This window comes from Pseudophryne corroboree, chromosome 3, assembly GCF_028390025.1.
Source record: "Pseudophryne corroboree isolate aPseCor3 chromosome 3, aPseCor3.hap2, whole genome shotgun sequence".
In the NCBI taxonomy this organism is placed as follows: Eukaryota; Metazoa; Chordata; class Amphibia; order Anura; family Myobatrachidae; genus Pseudophryne; species Pseudophryne corroboree.
In genome coordinates this window covers 745,829,099-745,846,283 of record NC_086446.1, presented here as the reverse complement: position 1 = coordinate 745,846,283, position 17,185 = coordinate 745,829,099, and the positions used below count along the sequence as shown (strand labels likewise).

Genomic DNA, 17,185 nt, shown 5'->3' with positions numbered 1-17,185 from the left:
TGTAGAAATAAATGGAGAAAAATAAGCAAGACAAATTGGGAACACTCATACATAAAGTAACACAGTGATGGGCAACTGGTGGCCCTGTGGCTGCATGTGGCCTTCAAAGCCTTTTCCTGTGGCCCCCAGCTCCTTCCATGCGATGGAAGTCACTGGAGCTCTCCTGCCAGGGCTCATTGCATGGGGATGCTGCTTACTGCATATTTATTGTGAAGGGCAGTGGTGGGTTGCCGCCTATCCCTCTCATGCTATTACCATCTCTGCTATTACCATGCAGTGAAAAGAAGAAATGCTTTATTATAAAGAAAAAACAACAAAAAAAAACAACAACATTGTTTACTTCGGAAAGTTGTATTAAAAGAATTATTTGGGTTGTTGTTTTTATTTACAACAATTTTACATTTTTGTGTTTTTTTATGGAGTTTTCACCTGTTTGACACGACAGAGACCCCTACTGGCCGACTATGCAATAAGTAACTGCTTACTGCAGAAGGCCAATATCTCCAGTGCGCTGAGCATTTAATAAATAACCCCGAAAAAATATTTTCTCTCTCTGTCTGATGAACGATGATAGAAAATAGGACTATTTGGGTGCAAATAAAGCACAGACAACAGCGTCTATTGGCGGTCACCCGACTGCGATTTTATACAAATAGTGCTACAAACTCGTTCCCTTGTGTACATCCGTGTGGGCTGATTGTGCAAGGTCTGAGATGCCCACTTTTAGCGCCTGTGCAGTAATACCGATTAGATGCCACCATCGATTGCACTATCAAAACTTATGACGTGCAGCTTCTCTGCCGGACCACGGCCTTCTATTACTATTATTATTCTTTATTTATATGGCGCCACAAGGGCTCCACAGCGCCCAATTACAGAGTACATAAACAAATAATCAAATAGGAAAACAGCAACTTACAGTTGATGACAGTATAGAACAAGTATAGGGTAAATAACCATAGTTACATCAGCAGATGACACTGGAATAAGTATCAGGTGGCAGAAGACTGCTGGATTTGGTGCAGTTGAAGATTATTAAAGTAAGAAAGGATAAGCACATGAGGGAAGAGGGCCCTGCTCGTGAGAGCTTACATTCTAAAGGGGAGGGGTAGACAGACAGGGGTGACACAGATGGGGTACATAGAGAGTGTGGAACAGAGGGTTAGGATGAGATTTTGCTGGGTTTGGTGAAGAAGTGGGTCTTGAGAGCCCGTTTGAAGTTTTGTAGAGAGGTGGAGAGTCTGAGGGGGAGAGGTAAGGAATTCCAGAGAAGTGGTGCAGCACGTGAAAAATCTTGGAGGTAGGAGTGGGAGGAAGTAATCAGTAGGCAGGAGAGTCGGCGTGCATTAGCAGAGCGAAGAGGACGGGTGGGAGTGTAAAGGGAGATAAGGTCAGAGATGTAGATGGGAGAGGAGTGGGTGAGGGCTTTGTAAGCGAGTGTGAGAAGCTTGAAATGGATTCTGAACGGGAAGGGGAGCCAGTGAAGGTCTAGTAGGAGAAGAGAGGTAGACGTAGTGCGTTTGGTGAGGAAAATGAGCCGGGCAGCAGCATTGAGGATAGATTGGAGTGGAGAGAGGTAATTGTCAGGGAGGCCAGTCAGGAGGTTACAGTAGTTCAGTCTGGAGATGACCAGTGAGTGGATAAGAGTCTTAAAAGGGTCTGATCCTGGAAATATGTTTTAGATGAAAACGGCAGGTTTGTGAGAGGTGCTGAATGTGTGGTTTGAAGGAGAGGGAGGAGTCAAGGATTACTCCTAGACAGCACACTTGGGGGCTAGAGGAGATAGTAGTGCCATCAATAGATAGTGAGATTGTAGAAGGTGAGGTTATGCGGGAGGGAGGGAGGGAGGATGATCAGCTCAGTGTTAGACATGTTACGTTTAAGAAAGCGCTGGGACATCCAGGAAGAGGTAGCAGAGAGACAGTTGGAGATAAGAGTGAGGAGAGCAGGGGAGAGGTCTGGAGAGGAAAGATAGATTTGGGTGTCATCAACATAGAGATGATATTGGAAACCAAAAGAACTAATGAGCTTACCTAGTGAGGATGTATAGAGAGAGAAGAGAAGAGGACCAAGGACAGAACCTTGGGGTGTATCTAGGAATGCAGCTGCTTGTATGGACATGCCCATAACACCCCATACCATGCCCAGTGAACTGAAGATTTTGTCTACTCTACTGGACACCTCCCAATCACCGCTTAGGATTGGCCAGCACTTCCCCGCTACCTTTCTGGTACCATATGAATCGATCTCAGCAGCACCTTTGCGGTGAGGTCAATGGCTGGTGAGGCACTGGTTAGTATCAAAGGGGTGTAGTATCGAAGATCTACAGTATTAGGTCAACACCCAACAGGTCGACACCAAGTAGGCAACATGCATCAGGTCGACGGGTACAAAAGATTGACAGATGAAAGGTTGACACTGGGAAAGGTCGAGAGGTACAAAAGCCCAACAGGGTCAAAAGGTCGACATGACAATGGTTGATACACAAATAGTCTACACACTTTTGGGGTCAAATCTTATATGTTTAGTAATATGTGACCACCATCAGTAAATATGTATACCCTTGTGGGCTTGCTTCACTAGCCACAGGTTACTAATTCCCAATCCAAGTCCACGTGGATAGTAAATCAAGCAAATGTTGGGAAAACATGTAAAAAGTAATAATTTTATATATATATCTATACATATATATGTGTGTGTGTGTGTGTGTGTGTGTGTGTGTGTGTGTGTCGACAATGTGTGTTGACCATTGTCATGTCAACATTTTGAACCTGTTGACCTTAAGCACTGTCAACCTTACATCTGTCAACTTTCTGTTCTTGGGGACCTTTTGCATCTGTCGCCGAAATGGATGTCGACCATATGGTGTTGACTTATTGACTGTCTACCTAGACACGGTCTATCTATCATCAGGATACCGTATCACAGCCACATTTACACACACACACACACACACACACACACACACACACACACACACACACACACACACACACACACGAGTTTTGACTATAAGGTAACTAGAATAACCCAAATACAGTATTATATGAATAATACAAATATATTTATAAATATCATGTTTGTATTACTGTAATCATGTTTATACTCAAAGCTCTGGAGTGCACTGGAGTATGACAGGTGAGGCTCTGCCTCCCCCGCCTACCTGACTGCACGGCACTGCTGAGATGCAGGGGCATGTGTGTGGCCCTCCTGAACATTGGTGGAATGCTTACAGTACTGTATGTGGCCCTTGAATTTTATCAGCTTGTCCATCTTAGGAGTAACACATTTATATTAACATCTACATATTAAATAAAACAACCACTATATATATATATATATATATATATATATATATATATATATTCTGCTGCAAAACAACAGTTATAGCTCTACAAATGTATTTGGAGCGTATTAGTGGATCTCTCACTGTTGCTTAGAGATATTGGGGGTAATTCCAAGTTGATCGCAGCAGGATTTTTGTTAGCAATTGGGCAAAACCATGTGCACTGCAGGGGAGGGGCAGATAGAACATGTGCAGAGAGAGTTAGATTTGGGTGGGGTGTGTTCAATCTGCAATCTAAATTGCAGTGTAAAAATAAAGCAGCCAGTATTTACCCTGCACAGAAACAAAATAACCCACCCAAATCTAACTCTCTCTGCACATGTTATATCTGCCTCCCCTGCAGTGCACATGGTTTTGCCCAATTGCTATCAAAAATCCTGCTGCTATCAACTTGGAATTACCCCCACTGTACAGAACTTAGATTTGCATTCCTGGTGCTTGTGCTGTAATCGGGATCGATATGAAATATCTACAATCAAAATACCGACGGTCGAAATACCGACAGCAATTGACCGATGGTCAAAATCACAACAAGGTCAAAATACCGACATGGTCAAAATACCGACATTTAAAATACTGACAAGGTCAAAATGCCGACATGGGGTTTTCATTGTTTTTTGGTGTGTATGTCAACACAGGTCGACATGGACACCGTACAGCGTCCCCTCGCATGGCTCGCTGCGCTCTCCATGCTTCAGGCACTATTATATTCCCCCTCCAGGTCCACTGGGATGGTAAAGTATGAACAAGTTGGTTTCAATGAAAAAATCATGAAAAGCTCATGTCGTCATTTTGACCTGTCAACATTTTACATGTCGGTATTTTAAATGTCGGTATTTTAAATGTCGGTATTTTGACCATGTTGATATTTTGACCTTGTCGGGATTTTGACCGTCGGTCAATTGCTGTAGGTATTTTAGTGCAAAATATGATTATTGAAAAATTTAGTAGCAATAACAATCGGTTAACATACAGACAGTCGCAACAAAAATAGTATCGTAATACAACTGCAAGCTTGTCTAGCTCCCGTGATCAATAACAAGAGAGCATATACTCAATATTTTATAACAGCTCGAACACATAAAATAGTTGCTGTAGGTATTTTGACCGTCGGGATTTTGATGGTTGGTAAATTGACTGCATCCCCTGTAATCAGTAACTTACAACTGAATCTTGGCATGATTATTCAAATTTTTCATTACTGACATCTTTTGGTAAAGCCCGAAACATTGATGACCTTTGAATACACATTTTTTCACTTTGGTTACAAGTCTCCGAGTGCAGTGCTGCCCTATTTGTGACTGATATAATATAGATATATATATAAAAAAAAATATATATAGATATATATATATATATATATATATATACACAGTATATATAATACACACACATTTATAGGCCACTGCAAGAAAATGGATTTGGACACAAATCCTCTTTATACCACTTTCATGCACTTAACTTGAGAGCTCGCTGTTATTCAGCTACAATACCCTATATTAAATAACACATTTCAATATACTGCCCCACCCAGGATTCAAACCTATAACCTGTTGAATCCTAATCAAACACCCTACTCATTGAGCTCTTTAATCCTGCATAAAAACTATGGGCCTGACTCATACCTGATCGTTGATGTGCGTTTTCGCATAGTGGGCTATCAGGTACTAACTGCGCATGCACCGCAATGTGCACGCGCACTGGAAAACAACAAAGGGCATTGCCGGTCATCGTTAGAACACCGCTGGCAGGGTGCGGTCCGGACACGCCTGCATTGTACACTCCCTGCATTGTACTGCATTGTACACTCCCTGCATTGTACTGCATTGTACACTCCCTGCATTGTACACGCCTGCATTGGAACACTCCCCGTCAATGCCGTTCTAACGGGTAGCCACCAGGGAGCTACTCAGCAGGTGCAAAAGCATCGCCGCCGTGTGAGGGGGGTAGGGCCTGACATGCAGGGTGGACTAGCCCTGTGCTGGGCGTCCCCCCGCATGTCAGAGTAACTGAGCGTAGATGTGCTAAATTTTAGCACATCTACAATCAGATCTGAATCACCCCCCCATAATCAGCATTGCAATTGAGCAGATCTAGGTAGTGCGCAGCGGGTTCACTACGGGTGGCCGGCGGTCGGGCTCCCGGCGACCAGCATCCCGGCGCCGGGAGCCCGACCGCCGGCTTACCGACAGCTTGGCGAGCGCAAATGAGCCCCTTGCGGGCTCGCTGCGCTCGCCACGCTACGGGCACGGTGGCGCGCTACGCGCGCCACACTATTTTATTCTCCCTCTATGGGGGTCGTGGACCCCCACGAGGGAAAATAATTGTCGGTATGCCGGCTGTCGGGCTCCCGGCGCCGGTATACTGAGCGCCGGGAGCCCGACCGCCGGCAAACAGAAGACCACCCGTGCGCAGCCACACCTTCAATCTCTTGCAGCCACACACTACATAGATCTGCTCTGCCACAATGATAATCAGTTTTTCACAAAGTACAAGGTAAGCTTCAAATAGGTAGAATTCTCTAGCTTAGAATTATCTACCTTTCTATGGGGGTCATTCAGACTGGATCTCTGCAGCGTCAGCAATTGCAATCTGAAGCCTTTTGGGGAGTGCAGAGGCCCAGTAAGTTGCTAAAAGCATCTCAGGGTTGCGATCGCCTCTGTCTGATTGACACGCAGAGGTGGTGGCGGGACGGGAGGAGACGTTCCAACTGCGTTAGAACCCTGTTGGTGGGGCACGGCCTGGACAACACAGGAATGTCCGGACCATTGCGGGGGCGGGCCACGCCGGCTATGCAGGCAGGGAGCTACTCGCCAAATGCAAAAGCATTGCCGCCTTGTGATGCTTTTGCACCCGTGCAGGGGAAGGGGGGGGGGGCAGGGCCTGAATGTGGGGCAGACTAGCCCTGTGCTGGGCGTCCCCCCGCATGTCAGAATTACTGATCATAGATGTGCTAAATTTAGCACATCTATGATCAGATCTGAATGACTCTCAGAGAGCTCAATGAATAGAATGTCTGACTGCAATGCCACAGGCAATGGGTTCGCATCCCAAGTAGGTCAGCATCTTGAAGTGTAATAAAGGACGGTGTGACTTAATAACAAAGAAATCTCAAGTTGAGTTCATGAATGTTGTATAGGTATTAGTGACAGAAGGGGTCAGGGTAGGAGACAGGGGCGTCAGGAGATGCTGGGCTTCAAAAAGGGGGGAAGCTGCAAGTGAAAGTAAAAGTAAAACAGATAATTGACAAGTGTGGCCACAGCGCCCCCTACCCTGCAGCGCTATGTTCGGTGCCCCCTCCGCACACACCTAATTACAGCCCTGACTATATGATACTTATGGTACTGCTGGATGGGGCTGCGCGTTTATATGTTGTTGCAAATATAATTCATCCCCTTTGTCCCTAATTGCCTTGGATAGTGATAATTTCCACAGTGATGAAGTACCAACCAACCAGCTCCTAGCTGCCATGTCACAGGTTGTGTTTGAAAAATGACAGTTAGGAGCTGATTGGCTGCTCATTTATCACTGTGCAATTTATCACTCTCGAAGGCTTGATAAATCTGGTTGGTTGCTATGGACACAACAACTTTTTCCTCTGTACCCGATAGATGAGGTCTACATTCCCCCAAATGAAAGATTTATTATTGTGTCAGATTTTTGGGTCGATTCAATTACCCCAAAGTGCAATGCGAATCCAGCACTAAGCCTACATGATTTTGGTTCATTGTCATAGAGAAAGCCGCATTGTAAGGAGGGGTCCCATACTGTATATTCCAAATGGGTCTGGGACTCCAGGTCGACAACAAAAAGGTCGACACACCTTAGGTCGACCCAATTGGTCGACATACCTTAGGTCGACGTGGACAAAAGGTCGACATGGACAAAAGGTCGACAGGAAGAAGGTCAACATGGGAAAAGGTCGACATGAGTTTTTTATGTTTTTTGGGTGTCGTTCTCTTCGTAGAGTGACTGGGAACCCCAATTAGTGCACCGCGTCCCCTCGCATGGCTCGCTTCGCTCGCCATGCTTCGGGCATGGTGCCTTCGCTCCGCTCCGCTTCGCTCGGCACAGATTACCGTTCCAATCGTAGTCCACGTGGATCGTTAAGTATGAAAAAGTTCCAAAAAAGAAAAAAATTGTGAAAAACTCATGTCGACCTTTTTTCCATGTCGACCTTGTTCCTGTCGACCTTTTGTCTATGTCGACCTTTTGTCCATGTCGACCTAATGTGTTTCGACCAATTGGCGTCGACCTAAGGTGTGTCGACCTTTTTGTTGTCGACCTGGAGTCCGGATACCATTCCAAATACACCCGCTTCCCCGCACTGCGTCATATCGCACCCAGAATTCGCACTGAACTGAAACAACTCTTTAGAATTTAGTAAATACTTTAAAAAAAATATGATTTATTATATGCATTATTACTGATAAGACAATTAGCACTAGCAATAAAGGATGAATTTGCTAAGCGCAATCCAGGACTTTACACTATGCAATACCACGCAGAGTTACTCTCTGATAAATGGAGTTGCCATCTATATTTCAATATCTGTATAAACCGTTATCGGTTCTGCATATGCACATTAGAGAGATCATTAACATTGCTATTCAGAAAGCCTTTACATCTCGGTAAAATTTCCATACGTTTAGTCATGTCTCCGAGAATATACTGTAAGCCCCTAATTGCAATTCTAGGCATAAATCAGGATTATGAAAGACATATTCCTATACAGGATGTTATCCAAAATGATACATTTTCAAGCACAGCGTCCGTGATAGCCCATTCCAAATACTGAAATGCAGCACATTTCAGGGATTAATAATAGATTGAAGGATTGTACAGTTAATTCAGATATAGAATGACATTTGAAGGCAGAAGTGGAGTGGTATAGAAAGAAGGATGAGTTAATATTGTAGACGTGTAATAAGCCCGTGTGTAACTATTTGTTTATTTTCTGAGCGTAAGGTAATGTACAAATCTCTAGTGCCACCGCCTGGAGCAGCTGAGGAACTGCACATACTGTTGTGCTACTGGGGAAATATCAGTAGAAGTGACTGCAAGGACAAAACTACATTCTCTCAGACATCTAACTGGTGATTATTCCATTATATAGACCATATAATGACGGATTCATACCAGCTGATCATGAATGCATCGCTGTGAGCGGAATAAACATCTCTCACTAAAAATCTAATATATATATTTTTTAAATGTGATACATGTATTTGGTATTTGATCTAATTTATTTAATTATGATTGTGTTCATGCTTTTTTTATATATATATTTTTCAAGATTTTTTTTCTTTAATAAACTCACTCAGTGAAGTATTTAAGAGACCAATATCACAACGGAATGTAGTTATGATCACGGCAGTCGGGGTCCTGCCGGTCAGCATACTGACGTCGGCATCGTGGCCGCCAGATTGCTGGCAGGTGGCCCAGGACTATGCCCACTTGTGGGTGTCTACGATACTGGGAATAGGACCTGTAGCGAGTTACCAAGCCCGCAGCGTGGCGAGCACAGCGAGCACTCGCCCCCCTGTCGGCACTCTGGTGGCCGGGTTCCCAGAGTCGGTTTGCTGACCCCCGGGATCCCAACCACCGGTCACCCGTACCCAACCCAACACAACTGATATTCTCACTTTCCCTACCCGTCAATGTATCATCGTCACGCACATACAGTATGTCCTCATCATACTGTAGTTATGCCGACTTAAACGGTTTATTATGAGTGTGAGTTATCAAGTTCTGTATTAACCCCCCGCTATCCCGTTTCAGGCGATATCACGTTTCAGCGATTGACAGTCTGAAGCTGTTTGGGAGCAATGGGGGAGGAACAAGGCCAGGATCTCCATCAGAAGATTTCCTGGCCTCCTGGCTGGATCTGCGGCCACCGGCCTGTGCGACCCCATGGGTCACAGAGCCAGCCAATGGTGTAGCAGATGATCAATGCTGCATCCTTCTAGGACGCAGTTCTGTTCGGTCATGCGGCAGGAGGTGTGACGCCACCTGCTGCATTCCCATATAAGTTCTACCGCTCCTGCTTCTATATAAGCTGCAGCGACAGTAACTTCAACCACATCTAACTCAGGCTCAATAAGTGACAAAACTACACTGTAAGTGTACACTGATCACTGGGGCTTGTGGTACTTGTAAGTCTGTGTGTGACTAAGGGCTCTATTTACTAAGCCTTGGATGGAGATAAAGTCCCAGCCAATCAGATTCTGTCATTTTTCAAACACAGCCTGTGACATGGCAGTTAGGAGGTGACTGGCAGGGACTTTATCTCCATCTAAGGCTTAGTATATAGACCTCTAAGTGGCATATCTGTATAAGCTTCAGATTGGAGCTGCTGTGGCTAATGCCATTAAGACGTTAACAGACGTGAGAGGAATTGAGCTGAGACAGTCCAAGTTACAATGTCTTAGGGTCTTTTAATGACCCTTTGAAATTTAGCTCCGATAACTTTGGAGTCTATTTACTAAGCCTTGCACGGAGATAACGTTGATGGAGATAAAGCACCAGCCAATCAGCTCCTAACTGTCATTTTTCAAACCCAGCCTGTGACATGGCAGTTAAAAGCTGATTGGCTGGAACTTTAGCTCCGCCTACTTTATCTCCATCCAAGGCTTAGTAAATAGACCCCTAAATCTCTTATCTACACTATGCACAACAACAAGAGATGTAGTATCAGGACAATATATATATATATATATATATCTATCTATCAGTGATGTGCACCAGAAATTTTTCGGGTTTTGTGTTTTGGATTCGGTTCCGCGGCCGTGTTTTGGATTCGGACGCATTTTGGCAAAACCTCCCTGAAAATTTTTTTTCGGATTCGGGTGTGTTTTGGATTCGGGTGTTTTTTTACAAAAAACCCTCAAAAACAGCTTAAATCATAGAATTTGGGGGTTATTTTGATCCCATAGTATTATTAACCTCAATAACCATAATTTCCACTCATTTTCAGTCTATTCTGAACACCTCACAATATTATTTTTAGTCCTAAAATTTGCACCGAGGTCGCTGGATGACTAAGCTAAGCGACCCTAGTGGCCGACACAAACACCTGGCCCATCTAGGAGTGGCACTGCAGTGTCACGCAGGATGGCCCTTCCAAAAAACACTCCCCAAACAGCACATGACGCAAAGAAAAAAAGAGACGCAATGAGGTAGCTGTGTGACTAAGCTAAGCGACCCTAGTGGCCGACACAAACACCTGGCCCATCTAGGAGTGGCACTGCAGTGTCACGCAGGATGGCACTTCAAAAAAATAGTCCCCAAACAGCACATGATGCAAAGAAAAATGAAAGAAAAAAAAGGTGCAAGATGGAATTGTCCTTGGGCCCTCCCACCCACCCTTATGTTGTATAAACAGGACATGCACACTTTAACAAACCCATCAATTCAGCGACAGGGTCTGCCACACGACTGTGACTGAAATGACTGGTTGGTTTGGGCCCCCACCAAAAAAGAAGCAATCAATCTCTTCTTGCACAAACTGGCCCTACAGAGGCAAGATGTCCACCTCCTCCTCTTCCTCCGATTCCTCACCCCTTTCACTGTGTACATCCCTCTCCTCACAGATTATTAATTCGTCCCTGCTGGAATCCACCATCTCAGGTCCCTGTGTACTTTCTGGAGGCAATTGCTGGTGAATATCTCCACGGAGGTATTGATTATAATTCATTTTGATGAACATCATCTTCTCCACATTTTCTGGAAGTAACCTCGTACGCCGATTGCTGACAAGGTGAGCGGCTGCACTAAACACTCTTTTGGAGTACACACTGGAGGGGGGGCAACTTAGGTAAAATAAAGCCAGTTTGTGCAAGGGCCTCCAAATTGCCTCTTTTTCCTGCCAGTATACGTACGGACTGTCTGACGTGCCTACTTGGATACGGTCGCTCATATAATCCTCCACCATTCTTTTAATGGTGACAGAATCATATGCAGTGACAGTAGACGACATGTCAGTAATCGTTGGCAGGTCCTTCAGTCCGGACCAGATGTCAGCACTCGCTCCAGACTGCCCTGCATCACCGCTAGCGGGTGGGCTCGGAATTCTTAGCCTTTTCCTTGCAGCCCCAGTTGCGGGAGAATGTGAAGGAGGAGCTGTTGACGGGTCACGTTCCGCTTGACTTGACAATTTTCTCACCAGCAGGTCTTTGAACCTCTGCAGACTTGTGTCTTTCGGAAAGAGAGATACAACATAGGTTTTAAATCTAGGATCGAGCACGGTGGCCAAAATTTAGTGCTCTGATTTCAACAGATTGACCACCCGTGAATCCTGGTTAAGCGAATTAAGGGCTCCATCCACAAGTCCCACATGCCTAGCGGAATCGCTCTGTTTTAGCTCCTCCTTCAATGTCTCCAGCTTCTTCTGCAAAAGCCTGATGAGAGGAATGACCTGACTCAGGCTGGCAGTGTCTGAACTGACTTCACGTGTGGCAAGTTCAAAGGGTTGCAGAACTTTGCACAACGTTGAAATCATTCTCCACTGCACTTGAGTCAGGTGCATTCCCCCTCCTTTGCCTATATCGTAGGTAGCTGTATAGGCTTGAATGGCCTTTTGCTGCTCCTCCATCCTCTGAAGCATATAGAGGGTTGAATTCCACCTCATTACCACCTCTTGCTTCAGATGATGGCAGGGCAGGTTCAGGACTGTTTGCTGGTGCTCCAGTCTTCGGCACGCGGTGGCTGAATGCCGAAAGTGGCCCGCAATTCTTCGGGCCACCGACAGCATCTCTTACACGCCCCTGTCGTTTTTTAAATAATTCTGCACATCCAAATTCAATGTATGTGCGAAACTTGGGACGTGCTGGAATTTGCCCACATGTAATGCACGCACAATATTGGTGGCGTTGTCCGATGTCACAAATCCCCAGGAGAGTCCAATTGGGGTAAGTCATTCTGCGATGATGTTCCTTAGTTTCCGTAAGAGGTTGTCAGCTGTGTGCCTCTTCTGGAAAGCGGTGATACAAAGCATAACCTGCCTAGGAACGAGTTGGCATTTGCGAGATGCTGCTACTGGTGCCGCCGCTGCTGTTCTTGCTGCGGGAGGCAATACATCTACCCAGTGGGCTGTCACAGTCATATAGTCCTGAGTCTGCCCTGCTCCACTTGTCCACATGTCCGTGGTTAAGTGGACATTGAGTACAACTGCATTTTTTAGGACACCGGTGACTCTTTTTCTGACGTCTGTGTACATTTTCATAATCGCCTGCCTAGAGAAATGGAACCTAGATGGTATTTGGTACCGGGGACACAGTACCTCAATCAATTCTCTAGTTCCCTGTGAACTAACGGTGGATACCGGAAACACGTTTCTCACCACCCAGGCTGCCAAGGCCTGAGTTATCCGCTTTGCAGCAGGATGACTGCTGTGATATTTCATCTTTCTCGCAAAGGACTGTTGGACAGTCAATTGCTTACTGGAAGTAGTAGAAGTGGTTTTCCGACTTCCCCTCTGGGATGACGATCGACTCCCAGCAGCAACAACAGCAGCGCCAGCAGCAGTAGGCGTTACACTCAAGGATGCATCTGAGGAATCCCAGGCAGGAGAGGACTCGTCAGACTTGACAGTGACATGGCCTGCAGGACTATTGGCTTTCCTGTGTAAGGAGGAAATTGACACTGAGAGAGTTGGTGGTGTGGTTTGCAGGAGCTTAGTTACAAGAGGAAGGGATTTAGTTGGCAGTGGACTGCTTCCGCTGTCACCCAAAGTTTTTGAACTTGTCACTGACTTCTGATGAATGCGCTCCAGGTGACGTATAAGGGAGGATGTTCCTAGGTGGTTAACGTCCTTACCCCTACTTATTACAGCTTGACAAAGGCAACACACGGCTTGACACCAGTTGTCCGCATTTCTGTTGAAATAATTCCACACCGAAGAGGTGATTTTTTTTGTATTTTGACCAGGCATGTCAATGGCCATATTCGTCCCACGGACAACAGGTGTCTCCCCGGGTGCCTGACTTAAACAAACAACCTCACCATCAGAATCCTCCTTGTCAATTTCCTCCCCAGCGCCAGCAACACCCATATCCTCATCCTGGTGTACTTCAACAGTGACATCTTCAATTTGACTATCAGGAACTGGACTGCGGGTGCTCCTTCCAGCACTTGCAGGGGGCGTGCAAATGGTGGAAGGCGCCACCTCTTCCCGTCCAGTGTTGGGAAGGTAAGGCATCGCAACCGACACAATTGGACTCTCCTTGGGGATTTGTGATTTAGAAGAACGCACAGTTCTTTGCTGTGCTTTTGCCATCTTAACGCTTTTACGTTTTCTAGCAGGAGGATGAGTGCTTCCATCCTCATGTGAAGCTGTACCACTAGCCATGAACATAGGCCAGGCCCTCAGCCGTACCTTGCCACTCCGTGTCATAAATGGCACATTGGCAAGTTTACGCTTCTCCTCAGACGATTTTGATTTAGATTTTTGGGTCATTTTATTGAGCTTTATTTTTTTGGATTTTACATGCTCTCTACTATGACATTGGGTATCGGCCTTGGCAGACGACGTTGATGGCATTTCATCGTCTCGGCCATGACTAGTGGCAGCAGCTTCAGCACGAGGTGGAAGTGGATCTTGATCTTTCCCTATTTTACCATCCATATTTTTGTTCTCCATTTTTTAATGTGTGGAATTATATGCCAGTAATATATCAAGAGCAATGGCCTACTACTATATATACTGTGCACAACTGAAATGCACCACAGGTATGGATGGATAGTATACTTGACGACACAGAGGTAGGTAGAGCAGTGGACTACTGTACCGTACTGCTATATATTATATACTGATGGTCAGCAAAATTATGCACTGTCCTCCTACTATATATATATACTATGCAAAACTTAAATGCACCACAGGTATGGATGGATAGTATACTTGACGACACAGAGGTAGGTAGAGCAGTGGACTACTGTACCGTACTGCTATATATTATATACTGGTGGTCAGCAAAATTATGCACTGTCCTCCTACTATATATATACTGTGCAAAACTTAAATGCACCACAGGTATGGATGGATAGTATACTTGACGACACAGAGGTAGAGCAGTGGACTACTGTACCGTACTGCTATATATTATATACTGGTGGTCAGCAAAATTATGCACTGTCCTCCTACTATATATATACTGCGCAAAACTTAAATGCACCACAGGTATGGATGGGATAGTATACTTGACGACACAGAGGTAGGTAGAGCAGTGGCCTACTGTACCGTACTGCTATATATTATATACTGGTGGCCAGCAAAATTATGCACTGTCCTCCTACTATATATATACTGTGCAAAACTTAAATGCACCACAGGTATGGATGGATAGTATACTTGACGACACAGAGGTAGGTAGAGCAGTGGACTACTGTACCGTACTGCTATATATTATATACTGGTGGTCAGCAAAATTATGCACTGTCCTCCTACTATATATATACTATGCAAAACTTAAATGCACCACAGGTATGGATGGATAGTATACTTGACGACACAGAGGTAGATAGAGCAGTGGACTACTGTACCGTACTGCTATATATTATATACTGGTGGTCAGCAAAATTATGCACTGTCCTCCTACTATATATATACTGTGCAAAACTTAAATGCACCACAGGTATGGATGGATAGTATACTTGACGACACAGAGGTAGGTAGAGCAGTGGACTACTGTACCGTACTGCTATATATTATATACTGGTGGTCAGCAAAATTATGCACTGTCCTCCTACTATATATATACTGTGCAAAACTTAAATGCACCACAGGTATGGATGGATAGTATACTTGACGACACAGAGGTAGAGCAGTGGACTACTGTACCGTACTGCTATATATATATACTGGTGGTCAGCAAAATTCTGCACTGTCCTCCTACTATATACTACAATGCAGCACAGATATGGAGTATTTTTCAGGCAGAGAACGTATAATACTGGTGGTCACTGGTCAGCAAAAATCTGCACTGTCCTACTATATAATACTGCTGGTCCCCAGTCCCCAGTCCCCACAATAAAGCACACTGAGCACAGATATTTGCAGCACACTGAGCACAGATATTTGCAGCACACTGAGCACAGATATTTGCAGCACACTGAACATAGAAACTGAGAGAACGCCAGCCACGTCCTCTCACAATCATCTCCAATGCACGAGTGAAAAATGGCGGTGACGCGCGGCTCCTTATATACAATACGAATCTTGCGAGAATCCGACCGCGGGATGATGACGTTCGGGCACGCTCGGGTTAACCGAGGAAGGCGGGAGGATCCGAGTCTGCCTCGGAACCGTGTAAAATGGGTGAAGTTCGGGGGGGGTCGGATTCTGAGGAACCGAACCCGCTCATCACTAATATATATATATCATCTCATTCTACAAATCAGCTGTCCCTGTGATTGGTAAAGACTACTGAGTTCTGCAATTGGTGGACTTATACGACAGTACCCCAGGACTAATACAGCAGTACCCCTGGACTCATACAGCAGTGTCAGACAGGATGGCACTTTTTTTTCAAAAACTAGGCCCCAAACAGCACCTTATGCAAAGATGTCGAAGAGGTGCAATGAGGTAGCTGTATGACTAAGCCAAGCGACACAAACAATTACCACTGGAATTATACGTCCAAATCACAGGAATTATACGTCCAAATCACTGGAATTAAAAGGCAAAATCACTGGAATTAAATGACGAAATCACTGGAATTATACGTCCAAATCACTGTAATTAAATGGCAAAATCACTGGAATTATACTGCAAAATCACTGTAATAATACTGCAAAATCATTGGAATTACACGTCCAAATAACTAGAATCATACGTCCAAATCACTGGAATTAAATGGCAAAATCACTGGAATTATACGTCCAAATCACTGGAATGAAATGGCAAAATCACTGGAATGAAATGGCAAAATCACTGTAATTATACATCCAAATCACTGTAATTATACGTCCAAAACACTGGAATTAAATGGCAAAATCACTGGAATTATACGTCCAAATCACTGGAATTAAATGGCAAAATCTCGGTATCTCCTGCGTAGTGAAGTGGAATCTACCTGTAGATGGGATTTGATACCGGGGACACAATACCTCCATCAATTGTCTAAATCCCACTGCACTAATGGCGGATACCGGACGCACGTCTAACACCAACATAAGTGTCAAGTCCTCAGTTATGAAGGCTTCCATCGTCATGTGAAGATGAACCACTAGTCATGAACATAGGTCAGGGCCTCAGCCGTCACGTGACACTCCGTGTCGTAAATGGCATATTGGCAAGTTTACGTTTCTCCTCAGACCATTTAAATTTATTTTTTTGGGTCTTTTTACTGAACTTTGGCTTTTTGGATTTTACATGCCCTCTACTATCACATTGGGCATCGGCCTTGGCAGACGACGTTGATGGCATTTCATCATCTATGTCATGGCTAGTGGCAGCAGCTACAGCACTAGGAGGAAGTGGTTCTTGATCTTTCCCTATTTTATCCTCCAAATTTTTGTTCTCCATTATTTTTTGGGAGTTATATAACACAATATGCGGCACAGGAATGACTGATGGCTGATGGCCAGGACACTACCACTGGTCTGATGCAGCACAAAACAGCAACACTGTAAGGAACTTGTTGCTGTTGTTGTTATTATTATTATTATTATTATTATAATACGGCAGCAGTGGACATATAGCAGCAGCGTATACCACTGTGACTGCCTGGTCACTGGAATGACTGAAGGCCAGGACACTACCACAGGTCTGATACAGCACAACACAGCAACACTGAACTGATGCAGCACAACACAGCAACACTGAACTGATGCAGCACA

At 44.8% G+C, this 17,185-nt stretch overlaps 1 protein-coding gene across 5 annotated transcripts in view; it reads right to left on the bottom strand.

Moving 5' to 3' along the window:
- CRTAC1 (cartilage acidic protein 1) overlaps nucleotides 1–17,185 on the bottom strand; it is a 1,057,458-nt gene that overhangs the window by 60,309 nt on the left and 979,964 nt on the right. The window lies entirely within an intron of this gene.